Consider the following 26,552-nt stretch of genomic DNA (forward strand, 5'->3'; position numbering starts at 1 on the left):
ATGAGAAGAAAATAATGACGCCCAAAAGCGCTAAATACGAAATTAAGAAAAAGGAAAATAATAAACCACATAGCGCTAAAGCTGCACGAAATAATAATTTAAATTATAACTAAACCAAGAAATCATAACAAACAAGACAAACTAAATAATACATTAATGGTAAAAAATTAAATAATAAAAGGTAAATGAAGCCCAATATCATCAGCATAGCCGAACTAAGGAACATGACCCGTGCCACAGTCAAGAGTTCATCCGTAGAAGTCGGTAGCCATCAGCCAGAGTAGGTGCGTGAGGTACTTATGGACATCTTCTTTGAACGTGTGGAGCCGCTTCAAGCTGAGTGGAGCCCTTACAATTTCGCTCGGCAAGCTGTTCCATATTGACACTACAGAAAACGGGAAGGAGAAGCATAGGCAGGTGCTCGCCTGTCCAGGACTTGCTGCAGCTGCACATGGTGCTGCTGGCCAGGTGGGGGTTGACTCCGGGTGCGCCGGGCTTCTACAAGGTTGGCTGGAGGGGGGTCATGGCGGTGAGCTGGGGTGGTCCTGGGATGCATTGGAGCTTGTACAGGTATACCAGCCCAGATACAATCCGGCGGTGGCACAGGCTTTGGAGAAGGGCACCAGGGCCAATAATGGCCATTGCACGTTTCTGTACACGGTCGAGTCGGGCGAGGTGGCTGGATGCAGCTCCCATCCACACAAGGGGAGCATATTCGAGGATGGGTCGCACAAATCCCTTGTACGCACAAAGCCGGCCATGGTAATCTAACACCCGGCAAGCCCGACGGAGAACACCCAGCCTCTGGCAGCCACGTGTCGCAATTGAGTGCAAGTGATCCCGGAATGACAGCTTGGCGTCAAATGTCACTCCAAGAAGCTTGATGGTGTTGGCTTCCGGAACCGCGATACCTCCAAACTTGATGTCAGGGACAGCAGGGTGTGTGGCTTTCGTAGTCATCAGCAGCTGTTGCGATTTAGAGGGCTCGAATCTGATGCGCCAGCGTTCTTCCCACTCTTCAAGACGCTTGAGGCTGGATTGCAAGGCGGCAGTCATGTCATGCATATTGTCCTGCGTGCGGATGAGGCTGTAGAGGGTTGTGTCGTCTGCAAAGGAACTTAGTCGCGTCTCGGGAGACAGGCACTGATCCAGGTCAGACACATACAAGAGGAAAAGTGTCGGGCCAAGGATACTGCCTTGGGGCACACCTGCTGTTATGGGCGCCGGAGAGGATGAGTCGCCGTGGACCAGGACTGATAGTTTGCGGTTCAGGAGGTAATCCTGCAGCCAGTGCAGCAGGCAGCCACCAATGCCAACGTTCTTGGCTTTGAAAATCAGTCCAGAGTGTGATACCCGATCAAATGCTTCTGCTATGTCCACCGCCACCATGTGAGCGTACCCTCCATCGCTGACAGTCTTGACCCACTCAGTCTGCAAAGCAGTGAGGATGTCGCACGTGCCTCTTCCTTGCCGAAAGCCATATTGACTGTCGGGCAGAATATTGAAACGCTCCAGATAATTCACGAGCTGCTTGTTTACTATACTATCCATTACTTTTGACAGGATGGATAGTAGTGAGACTGGCCGGTAATTCGTGGGATCCGAACCGGGGCTCTTCTTGAATACTGGAACCACATGGGCCAGCTTCCATTTGGAAGGTTGAACACCGTGGCGAAAGCAGAGTGAGAACAGTTTGGTGACTGGTTCTGCAAGCTCACTGAAGCACTGAGCTAGGACTCTTGCTGGAATATTGTCAGGTCCTGTTGCCTTCGATGTATTAAGCTTGGCTAGACGGCGGCGTACAACAGCAAGCCGGAAATGGCTGCGGTCAAGACCATGGCGGTCCAAATGCTGCATTTCTGGCAGATCGTCTGGAGAGATGTCATCATCTGCAAGGCTACACTTCTGGGAGTAGTACCTGGCGAGGCAATTGGCCTTGGCTTGGCGAGTTGGATACTCTGTGCCATCGGTGTTCTTCAGCAGAGGTATCTCAGAGGCACGCTCCATCCCAGCAGCTCTCTTCATGTTAGACCATCATTGCTTGTCGTTAAGTGAGCCTGAGCTGAGCTTAGCTTTGACACGAGCATTATGTGATGATTGGGCGCGCAGCAAAATAGCAGCTGTTCATGCCACTAGGTCGATGAATGAAGCTCGCAAATCTCCATCATTGGGGTGCTGACGCCACCGTTTCCATGCACGAGTCTTTGCTTGAACTACAGTGCTGCACTCAGGTGTCCACCAACAAGGGTCTGTCGTCCGTACTGTCAGGGTCTTACTTAGATGGTATAAACGTGTCCATTCCATCAAGAATTACAATTGTGAGTTGTTCACATGCAAGTTCGGGGACATCGCAGACAAAAGCAGCCCAGTCAAAGCTGCGGAAATGTGCCCTCAGCCTGCCCCAGTCTGCTTGGCCATAACGCCATACTTTCCTGCTTGTTGGCCGCTCCAGTACAAGAGTGATTTCCTGAAAGTTGGACAATACTACACAGTGGTCAGAGCGCCCGATGGGACATGATACTGCTGTGTGGACAGTGCCAGGAAAGTCGGACAAGACGAGATCCAATGTGTTTGGCCCACGGGTTGGCTGGGTCACGTGGTGGACAAGACAGTGTGTTGCACTGATTTCTTCTAAGAACTCCCCTGCGATTGTCGTTCGAGAGCTGCCAAGCCAGGACGTGCTGTGAACATTAAAATCTCCAGCCAGAATCATATGCTTACCATGCTGCCGCATGCTATCTATGTTTTGGTCTAAGTGCTCGAGTAGAGGCAGATCGTTGTCAGCGCAGGAACCAGGGCGATAGGCTGCACCTATGACAGTTTTGCTGTTGCACTGGCCAACGGTGAGCCAGGCTGTTTCGAATTCAGCAGACTGGTACTGATCCAGATGCTGGTACGCGATGCCGGCTTTGATCGAGACTCCAATGCCACCTCCGTGTTCTGTTCGGTCTTGGCGAATCGGGCCACAGTATTCCGGGATCATAGATGCACTGTGAGAGCATTTATTCACTGTTAGTTTCGTCTCAGTCCCTATGGCAATATCCGCTCCTGAGAGCAACAGGGTGTGCTGAAACTCTCCGTATTTGGACAGCAGCCCGCCTGCATTGGTCAGGAGGAGCTTCATGATTACTGGCTGTCTGCATTCAGTTGTTGGTGCCCGCAGACTCTTGCTGCTGGTGGTCTTCGTCCAGTTTCTTCAGCAGTGGGCTGCCGGAGTCAGGTGAATCCCCATGCCGCCGCTTGCGGTCGGGAGGCAATGGTGTCAGGTCGGAGCTGTGAGTGGCCGAGTCCTTGCCTGACTTCTTCGACAGCACAGACTGTCCATTTCCCTTTCCTGGCACTGGCCCATGACGTTTTTCATGGAATGTCCACTCCCTCGCGTACAGTGGTCTAGGCCAAAAGTTTACAGAGGTGACTGTGGAGAGGGCATCAGCATCAACAGTTACTCTTCCTGTCGTCATTCCCTTCTTGTTTTCACGGACACTGCAATTATGAACTGCAACTGTCTGGTGTACTGCGGTGGAGCGTGTTGTGATGAACTCGCTGAGCCGTTGGTCATCGCACTGGGAACTAAGATTGCCAATAAAGACAACTACTCGCTTCTTGCGGTGAGGCTCTTGAGCCACCAACTGCCAAGAATCATCCTGGATGGCCTCCAAGTCCAATGTAGGGGTTGCGTTGGGCACAGGCTTGGCTGGCATGTGTCCGGATCGACATCCTCCATGCTGCTGAAAGTCATCTGCGTCCGAGCACTCCGTGCCTGAGGGCCCACTGTCCTCGATCACTTTTTCGAAAGTGCCGCTACGGGATACGGCCTCCACGTGCGCTCCAGTTGTTTCCTGATCCTGCAGATCCTGCTGCTGCTGCTTGCTTTCATGGTTGCCTTTGCCTTTGGTACGGGTACGGCGTGTACGCTGGCTGTTGAGAGTATGGGTACTGCCGGGCAGCTCCGAGGAGGAATCCACGGCTGTAATGGCGGACTTCTTTTCAAGGGAGACACGAACCTCCGCCTTCAACTCCACGATTTGTGCAGAGAGCTCATCTAAGCGTCGTAGGAGGCACCTCTCCCGGTCTCTAGACTCGCTGACAAAAGTTGTCAAAGTCTGCAGCAAGCTAACCACATTTTGCTCAATACCAGGCAGAGAGCAGAGCAGATTTGTCGGCTCGCCTGTCAGCTCGCCCATTTCAAAATTTTTTAGGACTACGACTACGGGCACCACACTACTACTGCTACCTATAGCACTTGACCACTACAACCGCTGCTAAGACCCTACCGGTACCTCCAGACCGGCCTGATGCCGACTGGGCTATCCAAAAGGCGAAAATCTACGAGCAGAGAATAAACGCTACCCTCACTCACTCTCTTGCCCCAACCTATTTGCTGTATTGCCACCGCATCGCGTTTCTCCAGCCAACCCCAGAACCAGAAACCAGCACAATAATGCCACTAGCCACGCCTATCAACTGTCATACACGCTCCCTGTCTCAGCTCCATCCGTCGTGAAGCAGTCGTTCCCGTACTGCTGTATTGGCGCATGGAACTCCCTTCCTGACAGGCTGCTGTCGCAGCGCCCACACAAAACACGTTTTCAGTCATTCAAGAAAAAGGTCTACCGACACCTGAGAGACAGCAACTGGTACTGGGCAACAGATTCCCTGTAATTTTTCGAGCTCGTTGCTTGCCGGACCCGCTAATCCGCGTACCTGGCCTTGCTCAGAGTGCTCCGCTGTGTTTTGCATACATGGAAAAACTTGTTATGATTCTTTACTTTCCTCTGTTTATTCTTTTACCAGGCGTGGGCCCTCCCCTGGATTATCAAAATGGTGCCTTATTATTGTTCTGTTTTTTAGCTTATTTTCTTTACACTTCAGTCTTTGTGCGAGTTTCGTATCAGATCTATTAAGAACGTTCATAAGTTTTGGTTGAGGAAGTTGACATGTCCATTGTACATCAGTCTAAACACTGATAATAAACAATCACTTTTCATCTTGTTTATATTTTTCTAAACACCTACCGGTACTTTTACCCATTGTACTTCCCCATAGCGAGATCTAGCTTTGCTTTACATTTCTGGTTCTTTTTCCTGGTGCATGCTTGTGGCATTGAAGCCGAGACCTTTTGTCGGTGAAGCCCCTGGTACCTCACCATCACTACTGCCCAGTGCAGCCCCTGCTCAGTAGCTGTTTGTTTTGTCCACATAATTATTTATTTTACGAGTTGGGGTTGTGTATAATAGTAAAAACATAAAATAAAAATTAAGCTGTGTGGACCCTGGCTAGCGCCATACGTAACTTAAGTAACGTCTTCTGCATAGCTACGGGAATAAATTTAACTTAACTGCAATCTCCTTCTCCTTCACCGACCACTTTTTCATCGTTCCATTCCTCGCTCTCTGTTCTGCAGCCCACAGCTCAATGAGCTTTCCTTCCAGCTCTTCACAGAACACAACCCTCGGCATTTTCTCAATATACTTAAACAAATACTTCAACAACTAGCTACTTCCGAAACCTGGTAAAGCTACTTGAAAGTAAAAAGTGACTTTGTATCGGGGTTCGGAAGTTGCTGATTACGTTCAAGCGACTTTTTCACGTTCGCGCCGTTTCCCACGATTCTCCATGACAACTTACAAGGAAAAGTAACTTGTACGCGGTTTTTGTTGTAGTGTGAATAGACCCTTAGATGGTTTGGAGAAAACAACGTTGTGAATGGCCAACGGGTCTCAGCGATTGATGAACACTTCCATGAGCGACACGGACTGACGCTCCTATCTGTTGTTCATGATGTGTTTGTCGCGCTCGAGACGGAACGTCCCTGGAAGTTTTTTTCCCTGGTGACGTTTGGTCTCTGGAGATCACTATACAAGTGGTGGTCTTCAGGCACAATTTTCCTCAGGCCACTCCAACTCCACTGAAGGCCGGGGGGCTGAATTCCTTGACACACTGTGTATTTAGGAGAGAGTGGTGCTTTCTCGCAGGTTTGCAGAGTGGAAGGTTCGATGGACCTCTCATGTGCTCTGGATGGTAGTCGTGACTGGTGAGTTAGTCAGTGAGATTTCAAATTGGCGGGAACAGCGCAAGCTCCCACGTAGGGAGCAACACACAATTCGCCCAAATATCGCCTAAATTGCACCAAACTCTTCTTCCAGACTGTATGTCCCTTTACAAAGTATCCTGTGTAATTGCGTGACATCGACTTTTATTCCCCTAGCTATTCAGAAGACGTTACTTTAGTAACGTCTGGCGCTAGCCAGGGTCCACACGGCTTTAATTCCCATAGCTATGCAGAAGACGTTACTTCAGTAACGTCTGGCGCTAGCCAGGGTCCACACAGCTATAATTTGGTGTTTGTTTGTGTTTGTTTGTGTGTTTGTGTCACACCTGGCGCTATCCCGTATATGTCCATCAAACACAGCTGGCCACATACAGCTGGCCACCCTATTCGAATAGGGCTTTCATACCGTGAAGCAACTTGGAAGGATGAGCATGAATGCGAAGTGAATGGGGGAATGCATGTAGGGCGATAGTGCAGGTTCGAATCCCAGGTAATGCCAAAATTGGAGAATCAAAAAATTTATAACATCCCTAATCTTTTTTTGCCGTCATCAAGGCGGTAGATGGTGTCGTATCACCCTCGACCGTACCTATCCCGTACCTGTACCGTACCGTTCAGTACAATCAAAGACGGCTGGCCACAATGCATATTGTATTGTATTGTATTGTATTTATTTAAAAGGATTCTCCAAAAGCAAATGGATGCTTATCACGGAAGTCTCCCACATAAATATCGCAAGAAAAATGGGGAAATGGGGAGAGGAGAGTGGAAGATGAAGCATGGGAAGGAGGGAAACAAGTACCTAAATATCGAGGTATAAAAGCAGGAAAGAAATCGACGAGGGAAGAAATCAACTCTGCAGATAATAGCGGGACATTTAGATGAAAAAACCCAGCAAGGATTAATTTCAAGGAAAACAAATTTCTCAAACGGAAAAGTTCGGAATTCCAGTCAGAGAATATCTATGCTGAGAGTAAAGAGCCTTTAGAGCAATGCGAAAATTGACAGAGGACTAAACGCAGTGGATGTGTTCTGGAAGTTTGTTCCATTCCACAGATAAATTGAAGAGAGGGGATTTAAGGAAATGGGCGCCAGAACGAGGTAAAACTATAGAGGCCGGGTGACGACAACTAAGGGATACATTGAATTTGAAACGAATTAGCAAAGACGGAAACTGGTAAAAGACATGATGAAAATACAGCAAGGACATAATCTGACGACTCCACTTCAGGGATGACCAGTCACAAGTACGATTAAGAATCTGCTTCGGGGTTTTCCACTCAAGAGGGTGCCGGGTCTTACAAAGCAGATAAGAACGAGCAGCAACGGCTTGCAGTCGGTCTAACGTAAGCGAATCTGAATGGGATACGGTGAATGACCAGACAGGGACTGCGTATTCTAACAGTGGTCGTACGTAACACTTGTAGAGCAAATTCACGGTTGAAGCAGAAAGGAAATGGGCCATATGGCGCAACAGAAAAACACGACTGCGAAACTTATGGGTGATAGATTTTATATGGTCAGAAAAATTTAGTGAAGGAGTGATAGTCACGCCGAGATGACAGTGGCTATCACCTTTCTGAATAGGCACACCGTTCATTGTCAAGGGGATGACGGGCCGGGGGCTAATGCATATTTTTGAAAGGGTAGGTGGACGCATTTACTGGTGTTAAACGTCATGGCAGTAGCTGATGACCATTGACAACACTTATCAATGTCAGTCTGGAGCAATGCATGATGGATAGGAAGTCAGGTGTTTGCTGGAGAAACAAGAATTAATTTAGAGTCATCAGCAAAAAGGGATAGGGTACTAGAAGCAGGGGCATCAGGAGAGGAGTTGATGCACAGGTTAAAAAGAAGCGGGTCGAGATGGCAACCTTGGGGTACGCCAGCGGTGATGGGCAAAGGGTCAGAAAGAGTTTGGCCAATGCGAACGCAAATACTACGATCACTGATGAAGTCCTTCACCCAAGAACAGGCAGAAAGAGAACACCAACCTGAAATAGATTGAATAACTAAATGATGACTAACTCTGTCAAAGGCCTTAGAAAAATCAAGGAACAGCTGGTCACAAGAAGACTTAGAGTCAAATGCACGCGAAACAATTGAGGTAAGCTGTACCAATTGGTCAACTGTTGACCTCTTTCGACAAAAGCCAAACTGGCTGGAACTGATAATTTTATGGCTCTCAACAAACGAGTAAAACTGACGGCTAATCATAGACTCATACAATTTGGCAACTGCATTTAACAGCGATATAGGACGGTAATTGACTGGGTGAGAAGGATTACCTTTTCCCTTGAACACAGGTACAACAACGGCAGATTTCCACTCCCTGGGCTGAGTACTGGACAGCAAGCAGCGGTTGAAAAGGGCGGAAAGAGACTGTGACGTGACCTCAGCTGTTTCACGGAGGATGCGATTGTTCAGCAGTCCAGCGGTTTTACGTTGAATGGGAAGTCTGGATAGCGTGTCAAATACGGACTGCACAGACAATGGTTGTATGGAGAACTTCACAGTGGACGTGGGTGTTAAAATACCAGCTGAGTGCAGGTCAGGTGTTAGCAGTGGCGCCTGGCTGTAGCTCGCAAACACTTTGGCTAGGAGATTCGTCTTTTCCGTATTACTCGTGGCTGGGTAGGCTTGGTTGTCATGGTAGAGGTCAGGGATAACCGGAGACGGGCGATTCACATTACAAAGGATCTTTGCTTTGCACCACCATGTACGAGTTCCATGATGCTGAGCCATGTCTCTCGCCATCCTCTCGTGATAATGGCGTTTCGCCTTCCGGAGCAAGGAAGTAAGACAGTTACGTGAGAGTCTATACGCTATCCAACTATCTGTAGATCCGAGACGTTTGACCTTGGTGAAGAGGCGATCCCGAAGCCGCCTCTGACGATGGTGAACAGCATAGTACCAAGGCTTGTTCGATGGAAATGTGCTTCTCCGGACACCGGGAACAAAGAACGATACAGAGTCTTCCAGCGCTGTGCGCCACAATGACCAGGTCTCATCAACTGTTTGCGCAGTTTGGACGGCATCTAGCAAGGGTAGTTGCCACACGTGGTTGTTAAATGCTTGCCAGTCCGTGTGGGCAAAGTCGAGCCAGGTGTTTTGTGCAGAAGATATTTGGGCTGTGGAGCCTGCTGATCGGTTGTGCACGACATCGAAAACTACAGGACAGTGATCAGATACTGGTGGGAGGATGGTGAGATGGGAGACTGCTATTGGAGCATTAGTGATAACTAGGTCGAATAGTGATGAACTCTTACCACTTGCGGAGTAGCGGGTAGGCTGTTGATCCACAAGTTGCGATAAGCCCAGATCATCCAGGGTGTCATACATGCATGTACCAGCAGGTGTATCAGGATCGGATGCTAGCCATTTCGAGAGGCGAACGTTAAAGTCGCCAATGACAAATATGGAAGCTTGAGGACAAGATATTGATTGAATGCAGGTCCGGAGTGCGCTGCAGAACTGATCAGGTGGCTGCCAAGGAGGACGGTAACAACAGAACACAAACGTGGAGTTGGGGCGATGCTCTAGTTCTATGCACACAATTTCAATGGTTGGATCAGCAGGCTGAAGATCTGGACGATGTTTGGTAGCATGGGAAATGGAAGGGTGGAGGAGGAATGCCACTCCACCTCCACGTCGCACGGTATTGTTGTGACGGTCATGCCGGATAATTTTGTATTCAGCTGACGGTGTTAATATTGAACTTGTGATATCAGGAGTCAACCAGGTTTCAGTTATGCCCAAGATATCTAGTTGAGATGTGGAAAATAAGTTTTTAATCTCATCAGCCCGCTTCAGCCAGCTGCATGCGTTAACTGTGCAGATCCTGATACTCGACGGAGACTTCATATCAGGAATACAAGGTGAAAAGTTGAAAGTCAAAGGGGGCGGTTGGAATGGTGGAGCAAGAGGGTTCAGTGCGCTCACTTGCGATTGTCGGCCGGGAGAGAACAGGGCTGCATTTGGGTTAAGAGTAAAAGCGTGTGGTGATGTGGGAAAAAAGATGGGTGCGTGTGGATTCAACATCACAGTTTATGATTTCTTGGGGAGGGGTGGGTTCTTGAACTTCCATTCTCGTGCTGTTACATGCTCGGGCCAGAACTCGTTTTCCAGAACATTTCTTTCGTCATGCTCAGCAACTGTCAGATGTGCGTATATTCAAATAGGGCTGTCAAATACAAGATCATAACGTGAAGCAACTTGGAAGAATCAGTATGTATGCGAAGTGTATCGGGGGATGCATGCAGGGGCGATAGTGCAGGTTCGAATTTCTTGTAATGTCTGAAAACAAAAAGTATAAATTTATAAGAATTTATAACATCCCTATGCTCTTTTGTCTAGATCATTAAGGCAAAAAAGCATAGCGTAGGGCCCTGTGCTTCCAAGCTCTCTCGTTTGGTATTTGTGTGTTTGTGTGTTTGTATCACGCCTGGCGCTATCCCGTATCCGGCCCGTACCGTACCGTACCATCAAACACAGCTGGCCACATACTTTTGTGTCTAGGCTAACCACATCTATGATAGTTTCAATAGTTTGTGTATTTGTCAGTTATAGTAGTCCGCAATGCTGCTTTTCTAATTCTCACTATGATTAGCATGCAATGTACTACCCGAAGTACTGAATTTACTTCTTTTGTACCAATGTATCTTCTACCTCTTCTCCCTTACGAACATACTTTCTCATTTTCCATTCTTACTTAGGAGACTCCCTTCGATAGGCATCTATTTGCCTCTGGAGGATCCGTGAAATAAAAATAAAAAAAAACCAAAAAAACATACAGCTGGCCGCAATATTAAAATAGGGCTTTCAAACGCAAGATCATAACGTGAAGCAACTTGGAAGAATGAGTAGGAATGCGAAGTGTATGGGGGATTGCACGTAGGGCGATAGTGCGGGTTCGAATCCCAGGTAATGCCTTAACAAAATATGAGAATTGAAAAATGCATAACATCCTTATCCTTTTTTTCATAGGTCATCAATGCGGTAGACGGTGTCGTATTACCCTAGACCATACCTGTCCCGTACCGTACCATCAAAGACGGCTGGCCACAATGCATATTCAAATAGGGTTTTCAAATGCAAGATCATATTATAAACGTGAAGCCACTTGGAAGAATTAGTATGTGTGCGAAGTGTATCGGGGGATGCATGCAGGGCGATAGTGCGGGTTCGAATCCTAGGTTGAAATTTATAAGAATTTATAACATCCCTATGCTTTTTTTGTCTAGGTCATCAAGGCAAAAAAGCATAGCGTTGTGCCCTGAGCTTCCTAGCTCTCTCGTTGAAGAACAACCGTAATTGCGCGCAATAGACTATTAATATCTATGAATAGGATGAAGGCCGCAAACGTCACGCAACTACGTACCTTCCTCGACATGTATGTGTATTTCATAACAATTATATTGATATCCAGAATCGAGTCTCCAGAATCGAGCATCCAAAATCGAGCTTGCATCACCAAGTCTCACACAATTTACCCCAGCGCACGTAGCACCCATTCCGCAGGACCGACAATGCAGACATCTCAAGGAAACTAGACCGCTAACCCACAAACCTAGGAGAGCTACAGCAAACTACTCTACCGAGAGTTATACCAGAAAGGGCCAGGGACCGCGCGTTACAGACAGTGCCATCCGGAGGAGAGTCGAGCAATTTGCGAGTGAAGCGGATCTGGAGGAGCAATGCCGGTCACGGGAAGAGTAGCTAGCAAATGGGAGACAAGTGGTCTGTACAGAAACGGAGGATGAGACGGATAAGGAGAAGATGGAAGGGGAATTTGATGACGGGAACGTTCGGTGAAGAGACAGAGGAGGGGGTAGATGATGGTGGTGATGACGAGCGCAACGAGGAAGAGGACGAGGAGATGGACGAGGAGAAATGGGATGAGAAGGAGCAGATGAGGCAGATGAATGAGTTGTTGGTAAGAGGTCGGCTGTGTATCTACATGCACTTGTTATCTCGTCATGACTGTCTTAGTGTGTATGATGACTCATGTTGTCGGTACTCTGCCATGAGCGTTATGTCCAGCATTTGAAAGACCTTGAGGCAGTTTGTATAAAATATATTCAGAGGCCTGTTTTAGGAAAGCAGAAAGATCAAGTTGTTGCACTTAGTTTGTATTGGTACGTTGACACGTCGTTCAGTGTCTTCTCACCTTTGGCTACGTAATCTTTTTCCCTTTTTAAGTTTCATCTAGTGTTTTTTGCACTTGTATTATGATTTATCTAGCATTTCTTACACGGTTCTATAGACACCCCTTAGTGTGGCCTTTCTGACTCAACTCTGAACCAATTAGAAGTCCAACATAGATTTATACTTCAAATTCTTTACAACAAGGATCGATGTTTTCCTTCGGATGCCCTTTATCGACTTGCACACACTTCTCCACTCTCCGTTCGTCATAAGCACCATCTCTGTACACTGGTTCATAACATATTTATTCATAAAACCCCTTCACACATGATGAAGTACAATTGGTTTTCGACAAGCTCAACCCGTAACGCGCTCATCCTGCCTCTTGTTAAGTCAGCCCAGTATCTAAAGTCCCCTTCGTTTTCCGGCTACTCTCATTGGTTATCATTACCATACGGTCTGAAAACTTGTTATTCTATATGTCAGTTTAAAGATCTACTATCACAACTGAACTAGACGAAATAATTATCATCGAAGAACATTCTTGAATACCTGGGTGATGCACGAATTTTGATAGTGCTCACTTCCGTTATTCGTTTTTCTTTGTAATTTTCCATTCATTTTCTGCTTTAATTCATATTTGCTTTGTTTTCCTAGCTTACTATTGCCGTGGCTGGCTCAACGCCCTTGTCTCAGGGGATTCTGTCCCTGCATTAGCTATGCTTGTCACATGCTATGAGATTGTGTCTAATAATTATAATTTGAAACTCGGGTATTGAGCCGATAATAAAAGTAGAAAGGAAAAGGACATTTGGAAACGAGTTAAGAGTAACTCTCCACCACTGTAACTAGATACTATATACAGTCAGAATGTGCAACAACTAGGCACAAAGCTGACAGAGTACTGAGACATTCGACATCCTGACACCTAGCTTCAACACATCTCCGTAGCGCTAACCGACAGCCTTCCAACTTGGAAGGTTCAAGGTTATGGAAAGACCAAAGAGGGGGAGGCAAGCGCAACGAAAACGAGCACAAGCTACAGTCCCAACGGAACAAAGAATGTCGATTGTGACTGGACGATGACGAGACCAGTAGGCGATTTGACAAAGCGGTCTAACTACAATTCGAAGCAGCAAAGCAGCACACCACCCAACTTGGGTGGGTCAAAAATATCAAAGATAAGTTAAGAAGGGGGAAGCTTTGCCAGAACGAATTGTACAAGCCGAAATCTAAACTCCTACAGTACTCCTCATGCAATACATTGTGATGGACTAGTTGACAACAAAACAAGTTGTTTCACACGACGTACGTTTCGCCGTCTGGTTCGTGACGGCTCATCAGGTGTGCAATTTGAAACTCGGGTATTGAGCCAATAATAAAAGTAGAAAGGAAAAGGACATATGGAAACGAGTTAAGAGTAACTCTCCACCACTGTAACTAGATACTATATACAGTCAGAAAGTGCAGCAACTAGGCACAAAACTGACAGAGTACTGAGACATTCGACGTCCTGACACCTAGCTTCAACACATCTCCGTAGCGCTAGCCGACAGCCTTCCAACTTGGAAGGTTCAAGTTCTGACTGTATATAATATCTAGTCTGGGGCTAGTGACGGCAGCGACGTCATGTCTTCAGCTGTGGAGGAAGAAATGGAAGACGAGATTGCGGAACGACTCCACGCAGGGTGCAGCTGCGAATATGTAGATCATTTCTCCGCACTCCTCAGCTATTCTTTGTCATTATAGCTGCTTACGGAACTATTTCGAAGGTATTCAAGCTGCCGACCCACCTTCGAATGCTGAATATTCATTGTACACATACATCGTATACATACATTGCACCAATTTGGAGTCAATCTTGTATTTTGGTGTATACAACGTTTCTCTGCTCGCCTCACCTCATATCAGCTCGAGCGCCAAAAGCGTCGACTCAAGCGCGCAGTCCGCTGTGTTTACAACGCTCCATTTGCATCCCCATCTGCGCCGCTGTATTGCCAATTGCGATTGCTCTCGCTAGAAGTTATGTACTGCCACAAGCTTCTTGGCTACACTTGGCGCTGCCTTCAAGGTAAATGCAGCACATTGCCTACGGATATGTTCAGTCCTCTTAATACCGGCCGTGCTACACGTAGTCAGGGAAATTGAGCACTTAAATTTCCAGTCACAAAGACATCCGCTGGCACACATTCTGCCTCATTCCAATGTGTATCACTGTGGAACAGGCTCCAGCCCGACATCAGGAAAATCCCACAGTACCACCGATTCATGCGATCCCTCCCAGCTAGCCCTTTCCCAAAGGTGCTAGCCCGTTTTTCGCCCTTTTTGGCCCTTTTTGGAAAAGCCCGTTTCTTTCGCCCTTTATTGCGTTTTTTGGTGAATTTCGCCCTTTTTGAGCTTTTTGAGCTAAAAAAAGTGCTAAAATCTGTTTGCTCATGCATGCTATCACAGTTTCCGAGTGCTCGATGGGCCTTGGTACGCCGCTTTTTTTGGGGGGGGGGTGGGGAGGGGCAACAAGTTGGTGAAGCTTGTACCCGCGGCCCGGTGTACACAATGCTGTAAAAAGTGGGTTTTTTGAACTTTACTTCCTGTTTTGCCTTTCGTGGACCCATAATGGAAGAGTGCGTATTCATTTCTCAGCTTGGGTTCATATCTGGACATGTATCATGCTTCACTGAAAAAAGAGAACTTTTTGCCTGTTTTCACTGAAAAAAGAGCACTTTTTGCCTGTTTCCACTGAAAAAAGAGCACTTTGTCAGCATGTTTGGAGGGACGCGAAAAGCACTAAGTGCGAATTAAAAGAGCACCTTTGGGAAAGGGCTACTCCCAGTACATGCTGCTTTTCAGTAATGCGAGTGCCCGCTGTATTATTATTTCCTTTACTGGCCTTACTGGCTTTTACAATGTAATAATTAAGAGAGCATGTCTGAGAATACCAAAGTAGGTGTGCAAGTGGATTTCTCCGATTTCGCTCAAAATTTTCAGCTAAGTTCCCTTTGGCGTGTGGATCGATTGTGCAAAGCCCAAGAAAAATTTTCTGAAGTGAACCTTGAAATTTGCATACCCCTCAAAAATGCCCGAAATATCACATTATTTTTGTTTGTCTACACCATAGCTCAGTGGTTAGAGCATCGCTGGCTACAAGCGAGGGTCCCTGGTTCGAGTCCTGCATGGTGGTGACAGTCAATTTTTTCTTCAGACTTTTCCCGTTTGTCTCTTTCCCTCAAAACCAGTTAATATTTTTGTTTGTTTGTTTCTTTTATTTGAATTCGTTTAGAGCACAGGCATTTCTGCCTTCTCACGAGAGGAGAAACCTCCGGTTCCTGCTCAGAACGAATATCATATTATGAGAGAAGGAAACATTATTAAAAAGAATCATAACATGATAATTCCAAAGCACAAAGTTTGTATATAATTCAAATGGGTGTGTGTATGTGTGAGCATGCAGTGAAGAAAACACCGAGAAAACATGCAGTAATGTTTAGGGATGCGGAGCAAGGTGGTTACAACTTACAAGTAATTCTGTTCAGAGCCAGTTTAAAGGCAATCGCCGCACTGTGGAGGCGAATATCGCTGGAAAGGGCATTCCAAAGAGTGCTTCCCACAAATGTCAATGACTGACATAAGGAAAGGTCCAGGAAGGAAAGGCACTTGCAGTAGCCGCTGCTCCTGTCCGGGATGCTTGGTCTGTGTTAGCCATCAACAGAAAGTAGGTGCAGAAAAGAGGACTTGCAAGATCATGTAGGCAACGGAAAACAAAAAACAAAACCTTGTATTTTAAAATGTGAGTTAGGGATCGAATAGATAGGCGCACGAGGAGGGGGGCTGTGGATGCACGGCTGGAGAGTCGGAAAATTGCAAGAATTCCTGATTTGCTGGATTTGATTAAACGACTCTGCAGCTGCTGTGTCAGCGACGGGAAGAATGCATTGGATGCGTACGTTAGTCGTGCTTGCACAATGCCAATGTACCAAAGTCTGCGGGCTCTTATGGGCAGAGATCGCCCATGGCGCCATAGCTGGCTGATGGCGACTGACGCCTTCTGCACAACACTGGAGACATGTGGCTGCCAGAATAGCTGATCATCAACGGTTACGCCAAGGTATTTGGCAGTGGAGGTAACAGTTAAGGCTTGATCCTTACATTTCACGACTGGTATGTCGCCAGTGAGTCCCCGAGGTTGAATTACCATGACTTGGGTTTTGCCGGTATTCAGCAGAAGCCCAATTTCGGAGAGCCAGTCAGACAGACGTGTCACAGCCGTAGTCAACGTCTTGCAAACAGTGTCCAGATCTGAATCAGAATAATCTAGGAAGATGTCGTCCGCGAATTCCTGATGAACAATAATGCAAGGTATAACGTCGGAAATGTCACTCGTGTAAAGGACAAAGAGAAGCGGCCCAAGCACACTGCCTTGGGGCACACCTCTTGAGCATGGGACTGCATCAGAGAGAGCCTAACACACCTTGACACGCTGAGTTCGACCAGACAGATAGCTAGCCAACCATAACAATACTCTGCCATTGACTCCCAGTGTGAATGGTTTATCAATCAGACGTTGATGTTGGACAAGGTCAAACGCTTTTGACATGTCAACCATCACAATACCTGTGTATTATCGCTCTAGTTTGGCCAACAGCCAACGGTTGGCGGCTAGAACTAATGCATCTTCCGTAGAGTGCACTTTCCTGTAGGCAAACTGACTGCTAGGTAATATGCTATGTTGCGTGAGGTATGCTGTGAGTTGCTTCTTTACAAAGAACTCCAGAATCCGGGACAGAATAGGGAGCAATGACACTCGTCTATAGTTAGTAGAGGTTAGTAGAGGATGTTGCATCGCCACTCTTGAACAGTGGAATAATGTGTGATGTTTTAAAACACACTGGCACAGTACCTGATGTCAAGGATGCATTGACTAGAGTGGTAAATGGAGGTGCCAGGACATCTGAACAATGCTGCAATACAATTCCAGGAATGGTTGCGAGGATTTTTCAGGCTACTTCGGTCCAATTAATTTATCTGATGGTCAAAAGTCGGCTCTGCATCGTGACTTCGCCCCCCCCCCCCTAATCCGCGCGCATATCTGAACATTCGCCAAGAATCATTATTTTATCCGGTTAACGTCAAGCTGCGCCCAACTAAAATAACTTTCAATTGACATGCTGATGTCATTGTCTATATATGCAGAGCTCACTGACTTGTCAGTTTGAGCACTCTGGCAAGGTACGTTCGGGCCTGATTGGAAATTTTTATTTCCATTGCTATCAGGTTTGGCCTCATTTCCTCTGTGCTGCGCTGATGAGTTCAAAAAGAACGAAACAGCATGCTGTCCGCAGATTGAGTATTTCGCTCCTGCTCTTGTAGCAGTTGAGCACTCTTGCGTGGGGTAGTGCCTTTGCTGTTTGCGTTATGCAGAGCTCACTGACTTGTCAGTTTGAGCACTCTGGCAAGGTACGTTCGGGCCTGATTGGAAATTTTTATTTCCATTGCTATCAGGTTTGGCCTCATTTCCTCTGTGCTGCGCTGATGAGTTCAAAAAGAACGAAACAGCATGCTGTCCGCAGATTGAGTATGGGAGTATATGTGGCGACAAGACAATCACGTTCTTAATATAAGCCACTCCAAAAATATTTTCGTATATTATAATTATTATGTGTGAGCGAAGAGTATTTGGGCAGCGGTGCTGGCATTTATGATTTCTACACGAGTTCCCTTCGGGAACGGACACGATAATTTACTTACTTTACTTACACGAGTAATTGTGATGTCAACAAAAGAAGCCAAGCCCCTCAGAAACCGGCAAAGACTACTGTAGCGTTGGTCACGCGTTGGTCACACTACAAGTTCATTATTTGCGTATACGCTCAGCGTACTGTTCAATACGACGTTCGCTACAAGCTCAGCATTTGCGTATACGCTCAGCGTATTGGTCATTGCGACGTTAGTTCTACGATACAACGATCGCATGACAGTACGTTGCTGTTTGTGATTATTTTCCATAAATTGCGTTTATTTTATCTGTCACGATGAGTTCAGAGTTTTACTGCTAGAGGCTGTTTTGCCGTTCTAGAGAGAGAGAGAGAATTGTTAATAAAGTTAGTTTCGAGCTGTTTTTTTGCCTCCAGTCCCGATACACTACCACTCACGTTCTACTACTGCCTAGTACTGAATCCTACTTGACTTCTTGACACAACTCAAACTTGCCAAAGTCACTAAATCAACGTCTACTACAATAATCAAGCCACATATCTGCAACATCACGAGGGTGCTGGCAAAAGCCGTGCAGCCCAATACGTGGTTTTTTAACGGAATTTGTTGGACTTGGAGCAAAATTTTGCACACTTTCGCGTGCCAGCAAATGACAGCGTGCAACAAAAAAACTTTCCTTGCAAAGGCACATTTTCGGTCATAACTCTTGAACGGCTAGTCAGATCGGGACAAAATCTTCAGAGAATTTGCAGCTACTCATGCTTTTTCACCTGATGAAGCACTCAATATGAATTTACAAATTCGATTTTTCTGCGGACTTTTGGGTAGTCTGCCACCTCAACTTAAGGTGGCGATCTACCTTCAGGGGTCAAAATTATGTGAAATTTTCAACTAGCTCTGATTTCGTCCAATGCGGGGTCAAATTGCTCGTATAGATTCCAGACATCATGTCTAAAAATTTGAGTAAGATTGCTTTATCGATATGGCTGCTATGAGCTTGCAAAGACCGAATGTAACATATCTTTGATTCGCACAATTGCAACTTTTTGGGGAAAACGTAGAAATCGGTCTTTTCACGGTAAATCCTTGTGGATTTTGTTCATATTTTCTGTGCTTGTTAGAAATACCACTGCCGACTCATGCCATATCAATTACGACATCATGGACACAGTGCGCATGCGCAAATCAATAATTCGATAATTTGTGAAGAAGTTGATTGTTCCAACTAGGAACACACGCTTCTTGCCGAACTTGCCACTTGAGTGACTCACGACTACCGAGCGACTCTGACTCACGCTGCTACCTGGAGCTTCACGAGTTGTTTGTCGCGCTGGAAAAAAAAGCGTCTCTGCACGTTTGTATCCCTGGTGATGGTTTGGCCTGGAGAGCAGTATATAAGCGGTGCTTTTCAGGCACAATCTTCCTCAGCCTACTCAAGCTCAACTGATGAGGGGTGAATTCCCTGAAACACTGTGTATTGAGCAGGGAGTGGTGCTTTCTTGCCGAGTGGAAGGTGCGACGTGCTCCTCGTGTGCTCCGGATGGCAGTCGTGAGTCTGTCAAGTGGCAAGTTCGGCAAGAAGCGTGTGTTCCTAGTTGGAACAATCAACATGACTATTACTGCCGAAGTCGCAACTTCTAAGTTCGAATTTGTGAAGAATTCAAACAATTGTGTTTGGAAAGTCTGTTGGAGATGTCTCACGTCGTCGCCTGTCACCAAGATCGGGTGGAATGAATCAAATTAAGATGCACATTATTTATATATTATATTTATTACAACATCTCAAGACTCGGTGGAAACACCGGCCAATGTTAAGAGAGTGGGTGGTTGCCAACCACGGCGATAAATAAAAGTAAGGGGAGGGAAAAAGAAAGAGTAGCAAAATGAACAGTAAAACAACTCCGTAAAGAAATATAATGTCAAATAAAACAGTGAAAAACACAGAGACGCAAAGGACATGTGGATAATGAGCTATTTATGTCGTAGTGAATAAAGGGCGGCACGGATCTTAAAAAGGCGGAGTGAGGTTCCGACCTGACGCGCTATTTACGTCAAATTTGAAGGAAAACTCCAAATTTCGACATGACCTGCAGGTCACCCATGTTGTTATACGTCGCGCGACCCAAATAACGCGAGCGGAACACTCGCGTCATGTCGGAAATAAAGTGCTTCTTAAACTCTCTATTGTATTGCATTGATGCTCCATTTATTAGTTTTCCATTTCATTGAAGTAAATGGTTGATATTTCGTGTGCTTTTAGGATTGTCTTATTATTATTAATATGTTTTCCTATTCTGCAGTTGCATGTGTTTGTTTTCTTCATTGGCTTCACTCGCTCCTCTTTTCTTTTGTTCATTTGGCTTATGCAAAGAATTGCCAAGCTGGATTGGTGTGTTCAACGGAAACAAGGAAAATGGAAATAATAATTTCAATTTTCCTGGTAAAGATTGACATGGTTTTAGAATTGCGATAAACAGAATATGCTGACAGTCATTTCACAAAGGCTTTATTGTGGTCAAAACGGGTGGATATGAAAGTGTTTGCTGCACATGTCGAAGGTTTTGGCAAAGTCAATCATGAACTTCTTCCACGGGATCTGTTCGTCGTGGTTCTTCCCGGCACTGCTCTCCACTGATTTGCAAACTCCCTCAAAAGACGCACCAAACAAGTGCAACTCCCTGGATCACCTGCTGTCTGTGGTACGTGCTCATGTGGCGTCCCACAGGGTTCCTACACCAGGCATATGCCAACAATTGCCAGCCCGTCTCTCAGTCCAGCTTGCTGATGGTATTGCTCTCAAGTTCAGCCACCCTGAGTGTCAGGAAGTAACGCGAGTTCTCATAAAGTCTACAACCGAGTTGCTTACCACATCCAGAAGGGAATAATTATTATCCTGAACACAAGCAAAAGACTTTTCTTGCGAACCTCCGGCCAAGACATTACTGTCAAATTCAGTAGAAAGTCACTCTACCAGTAGTCCCCCATGCGAAGTCAGGGCAGCACGAAAGACGAGCACGGGCGATTTGAAACACACCTTACCATTGCTGGAAGGAATGTCTTGGAGACGGCGCCATAACTGTGGTGAGCCCGCCGTTGCCTCGCAAGAAGGTTCAGAGAATACTTCCCGAAATCCGTTGTGCTTCCAGCTTTGCTCTACGGTTTCGTGGCGTCCTCTGGTTGCCTCCCTGCGATCCGACTAGTGTAGAATTACCCACCACCGCCAGTTGAAACATGCCCGCCTGCCGTTTTGCCTTGCTAGCAGTAGCACCCACAACTGAAAACTACAAGCACCTTTTGATTGGTTGGGGTACTCCACAGTCCCAGTCGTGTACTGTCTACCACATTCCCTGTGTTTTGTTCTTAAGTTATTCACTGACCGAGTGTTCTTTCCTTTGTACTACACCCTGCTATCATTGGCGACACCGCCGGTTAGGTTCTGCGAATTAAAATGAAAACGTCGCTACCTATGTCTGTGTCTGTGCATGTTCACAGGGTGCCGTGCGTTTGTCGCAGTTCTGGGAAGAAAACTCCTATTGCATAGGATAGAAGATGAAATCGTGGTATCTAGTCATATTGGTCCTCAGCGCAGCAGTAATGTCCGTGACTGCACAGCAATATGTCGGTAAGGGAATTGTTGTTGTTGTTGTTGTTGTTGTATTCTTTTATTTCAATTCGCTCAGGGCACAGGCAGTACTGCTTTTTCACTAGAGGGAGGATTCTCCACTTCCTACCAAAACGAGAAAAGTGAATAATGATGATATCGGATTATGATAGTGCAGTTGTTATGCGAGATTTCCATGACCATTTCAGATAAAGCATTTCTGGAGTCAAATGTCCAAATAGGATGCGAGGACAAAATACAGCGCTCCTGAAGGCAATGGTGCACATAAAAGAGCATAAGGCAATGGATCAGAAAAGAGGTGAGAACTTACACACAAGAACTGGGAGAGATGCCACGAAAGAAACTTAAAAAGGTTTAAATATGAGTTGGGGAAAATGCATTTAGGAATACCTCCTTCTCTCTCTTCCCGTCTCTTTGTCTCTCTGTGTCTTTCTTTCTTTCTCCCTCTCTATCTCTCTCCGTGTCTCTCTCTATCTCTCGGTTTCCTCTTTCTCTCTTTCGCCTTGTCTCTGTAAATTTTACTGGTCCTCCTCCATCTTTCTCGATCAGATTATAACGACAGCATGTCTGAGAAAACAAGAAAAGCTGGCCTGTGCCATCTCTCCGATTTCGGTCAAAGTTTGGAAAAAGGTTTTCTTTGGAGTCTACGACAACAATGCAAACTCGCTCGTTGCACAACTTACGGACACGTTGCAACTCGGGACCACCTCGAAATGGGCCGAAAGTACAACTCAATTTTGAGATTGGTACAGCGTCCATAATGGAACTAAGAACAAACCACCACCATGTTATCATTAAATCACCTGGTTAGTCTTCACTTCACCACCACATAGAGCCATGGCTACATCCAGGAAAGCGATGGCAATCTTCCCCAGATATCACTAAAATTAATTTCATCTCTAGAATAGCCAATTACCGAGGACCATAGTGGGAAACATTTCAGGCGTCTATTTTTCTTAACCATGAACTGCAGGCCAGCGGACTATCTCCTCTGCCCCCCAAGACATGTCGCTGAAAAAGTGTTCTACGCTTACTGGAAATGAACAAATTTGAATATTTTCACTTAACCACATTGCACCATTGCCAATTTCCTTCCCGCTGACGGAAGGCGACACCTTGAGCTCCAACACCAGGCAACACTCCGGATGTCAGCACGCCAAAACACCACAGTGCGGTTACTTCTACAGGGTCTGAGCAGAAATTTGAATTGAAACCCTTGTCACTGAAAACAACCAGCATTTCCCTCCCGGAGCGACTCTAGCAGCTAGCAGCAAAGCTCTGCAGAAGCGCAAAAAACATTGAACAAAACTCGATTTGCGTGATCGAAGTACGATGTTGTTGCGGCTTGAAGCTGACCATGCACCGACCACACCACCGCGTGACTTAGCAGGTGGACGGATTTGATCGAGTTGATCGATAATCAAGATCAGAATCAAATTCTCGATGAAAAAGGCTGATCAGAAACACGACTCTGGCATACATGTACCATAGTTGCCGGAGTTCGCAGCATGCAGCGAGGTGTGGAGCTAGCGTAAGTCTGCTTGCTGTAGCTTTGGTGTCGAGCACCTATTTGTCTCCAAAAGATCTACAGTTTAATCTGCGAATGACAATGCAGGGCTGGTTGACCGAGCAGCGTTTGGTCTCAGCGCGACTCCATCGTCTTTAGCAAGGAAGTTATTTTGAAATGCACCTCGTAATGAAAAATGATTTATAGGGCTTGGATGTCTATGCTCAAAACACCAAAACCGTGTTAAGGCCATCATATTATCTGGCTGCAGGAATATAGATCCGGTGGGAATGGAGACGCTATTCCCCCAGTATCGCCAAAGTCGCAACAACCTCTTCTTCACATTGTTGTCCCCAGCGCGAGCTTGCAAGATATATCGTTTGGAGGCAACAAGGCTTGTTCAGCACCTCCATGATCGACACTGACTTACGCTGCTGGAAACGGAGCGTCTCTATGTTGCAAAATGAGAATCCAGGAGCGGGATTCAAACCCAGCACCCCTGTCTTTCCGGGACAGTGCCCTACCGATTCGGCTACCAGGGACAACGCACACTCATGGGTCCTTCTTGCTACACTGCTCCCCCGCCTCAACAGGCTGTGTCATCACGCTGTACCTTCTAGCAGGGGGTACGATGGGTGGTGGGTTCTTGCTACATCTGTAAGTTTGTATCCCTGGTGATGTTTGTGCTTGAAGAGCACTATATACGTGGTGCTCTTCAGGCACAATCTCCCTCAGCCTACTCAAGCTCAACTGATGAGGGGTGAATTCCCCGATACACTGTGTATTGAGGAGTCAGTGGTGGTTTCTATCAGGTTTGCCCAGTGGACAGTTCGATGAACTTTTCGTGAGCAGTCGTGAGTCAGCCAAGTCAGCAGGAAACTCAGGAGCTGACACGTAGAGAGCAAAATACAATTTGGCAAGTATCGCCGAAGTCGCAACAAACTCTTCTTCACATTGTTGTCCCCAGCTCCGGCGTGCGAATTAGATAGTTTGGAGGCAAAAACGTTGTGAATGGCCAACGGTCCTCAGGACTTGTTCAGCACCTCCAAGAGCGACAGTGTCTCACGTTGCCATCTGGTGTTAACGACGTGTTTGTCTCGCTGGAAACGGAGCGTTTCTGTGAGTTTGTATCCCAGGTGATGGTTGTGCTTGGAGGGCACAATATAAGTGTTGCTCTTCCTCAGCCCACTCAAGCCCAACTGACGAAGGGTGAATCCCCGGAACCACTGAGTATTGTGCAGGGAGTGGTGCTTTCTTGCAGGTTTGCCAATTGGACGGTTCGATGGACTTCTCGTGTGCACAGATTGGTAGTTGTGATCTAGTCAAGTGAGAATTCAGGTAGGCAGGAAAACCGCGAGCTCCCAACTAGGGAGCAACACACAATTCCGCAAGTATCGCCCAAGTCGCACCAACCTCTTCTTTTGAATTCTCTGTGTCGAGCTATATCGCTCAAGCAACATATGTCATTCATGCCCGCAACAAAAAAATACTGTTGGCATCCTCAAACAATTCAAGAAACACACTCCAACTGAACAGATACACGAAATAGCCGTGAATGTATGTTTTTCTGTACCCAGCAGGCCAATCTCAAATTTGTGGCGATTACGTGATCGAACAGTCAAATGAGCTGTCTGTAAATCGGGTGACAGCTAGTCCCATACGGTGAAATCCTGTGCATCATGCCTTTTCATGGTTCGTTTAACCAGCAAACATCATAGCATAGTTGCTGATCAACATGATAATTCAAAGTAGTGCAGATTTTGATTATGATCTTGCTTGTCGATCGAGTCGATCCAATCGGGTCGATCTGCTATGTCACGCGTCGCATGGCCAGTTTCAGGAGGCAAAAATATCGTGTTTCGATCACACAAATCGAGAATTGTTCAGTATTTTTGCATTTCTACAGAGCTTTTAATACTGCTAGTGACATTCGAGTCGCTCAGGGAAGGATATGCTTGTTGTTTGGAGTGATAAGGGTTGACAGAGCATTTTTCTTGTCAGACCCGGTAGAGATGACAGTGCTGCAGTGCATGGCGTCTGGAACGGTGCCTGATGTTGGAGATTCAGGAGTCACTTTCCTTCATCCAGTTGGAAATTGGCGGAGTTGCAATGTAGAGAAGGGAAAATATTCCAATTTGTTTATTTCCAAGGAATGTGGAACATTTGTTTTTCGAGACATGTCCTAGGTGATAGTGGAGATAGTGCACCTGGACGCTGTAAATGGTTCCCGCTATGGCCCTTGACATTGGGCCATTTTAGTAAGGAAATATGGTGATAATTGGACAAAATGGCCATTGGTTCCCCGGATTTAGCCAGGGGGCTATGTGGTGGTGATGTGAACATAATTCAGGTGAGATAATTTTGGCCTGTTGGTGGTTTGTTCTTAGATCCATTTTGTACGTCATACAAGGGCTCGTTTATGGTCCCAAAATTCAGTCGCATCTTGGACCCATTTCGAGGTGGTCCCCAGTTCCAAGGTGCCCATAAGTTGTGCTACGGGCTCTTTTGCATGGTTGTTGCAGACCCCAAAGGAAACCTTATTGCAATTGTTGGGCGAAATTGGTTAAGATGGTCCAGCCCAGCTGCTCTGGCTTTCTCAGACATGCTCTCTTAACCCTTTGTTAACTTACTGTCTTGTCCATGGAGCGAAAATGAAGTGTACCGTACCTCACCTGCACTGTTTATGTAGCGTCTATGTACCCAATCTGGTCCTTTTTTCCTTTTTTCTCAGCTTTCCTGAGGCATGTAAAAATAATTCATCATAGCAAACAATACCATTTGAGATTTCAATCGCTGTTTAAAGCTTTATGCAGTATTTCGTCTATGATGTTTCTCTCCTCGGTTTCTTCTTCTTAGCTCACTATAATTGCAACGACGGAGGGCGTTATTTTGTAAGCGACGGTAACTGGATTGGAACTGCTTCATCAGCTGCAGAAGCTAGGTGTACTGCTGTTCAAACTACATTGGTGACAATGTCTGATATCGCTGGAACATGTTCTCAGTCCTATATCGCTTATATCACCACCAATCTGAAAAGATCCGTTTCTGTTTGGGTGTCGGACGGAAGCGGAGGTGTTACTTGCTATCCTAAAGTGACACCATGCCCAGCCGCTGATGTTGTCATGTGTATAAACACCAGACTTGATGCAGGTAAAATCTGAGAAAGTAAAAAGTATTTCCTCTTTATCAAATGGTTATGTAATAATTGTAACACTGTTGTTTGTACTTAACATGGAAATTGTGGGCACAAGTTATGCGATCGAGTCCACCAACTAAACAAGGTTTTAAACAGTCAGTACTCTAAGGCCATTTTTAGTTATGAACTAGATTGTGCACGTACGATTGTTAGCCATGAGGGGTTTGGAGTTGACAAGGGGACCATGTATGTCAAAGTTTCCCTGAAGAAGGCTGTGCTTTCTAGCTTGCCAGAAGGTTCCCGGACTGTAAGAGTATGGCACAAATGTAAAATTCACACTTGCTGGCGCCGCAGTGTCTCTCGCCATCTGGCAAAA

The 26,552-nt window shown here is 46.2% G+C and overlaps 1 long non-coding RNA gene across 1 annotated transcript in view; it reads left to right on the forward strand.

The window, feature by feature from the left end:
* The window catches only part of LOC135818937 (uncharacterized), a 44,177-nt gene that overhangs the window by 7,353 nt on the left and 10,272 nt on the right, over positions 1–26,552 (forward strand). Inside the window, exons 2-3 of the long non-coding RNA XR_010553829.1 lie at positions 21,404–21,533; positions 25,897–26,190. This is a non-coding gene — a long non-coding RNA (uncharacterized LOC135818937). The remainder of the gene's footprint in view (positions 1–21,403; positions 21,534–25,896; positions 26,191–26,552) is intronic.

The sequence above is a fragment of the Sycon ciliatum genome, chromosome 6 (assembly GCF_964019385.1).
Source record: "Sycon ciliatum chromosome 6, ocSycCili1.1, whole genome shotgun sequence".
Lineage (NCBI taxonomy): Eukaryota > Metazoa > Porifera > Calcarea > Leucosolenida > Sycettidae > Sycon > Sycon ciliatum.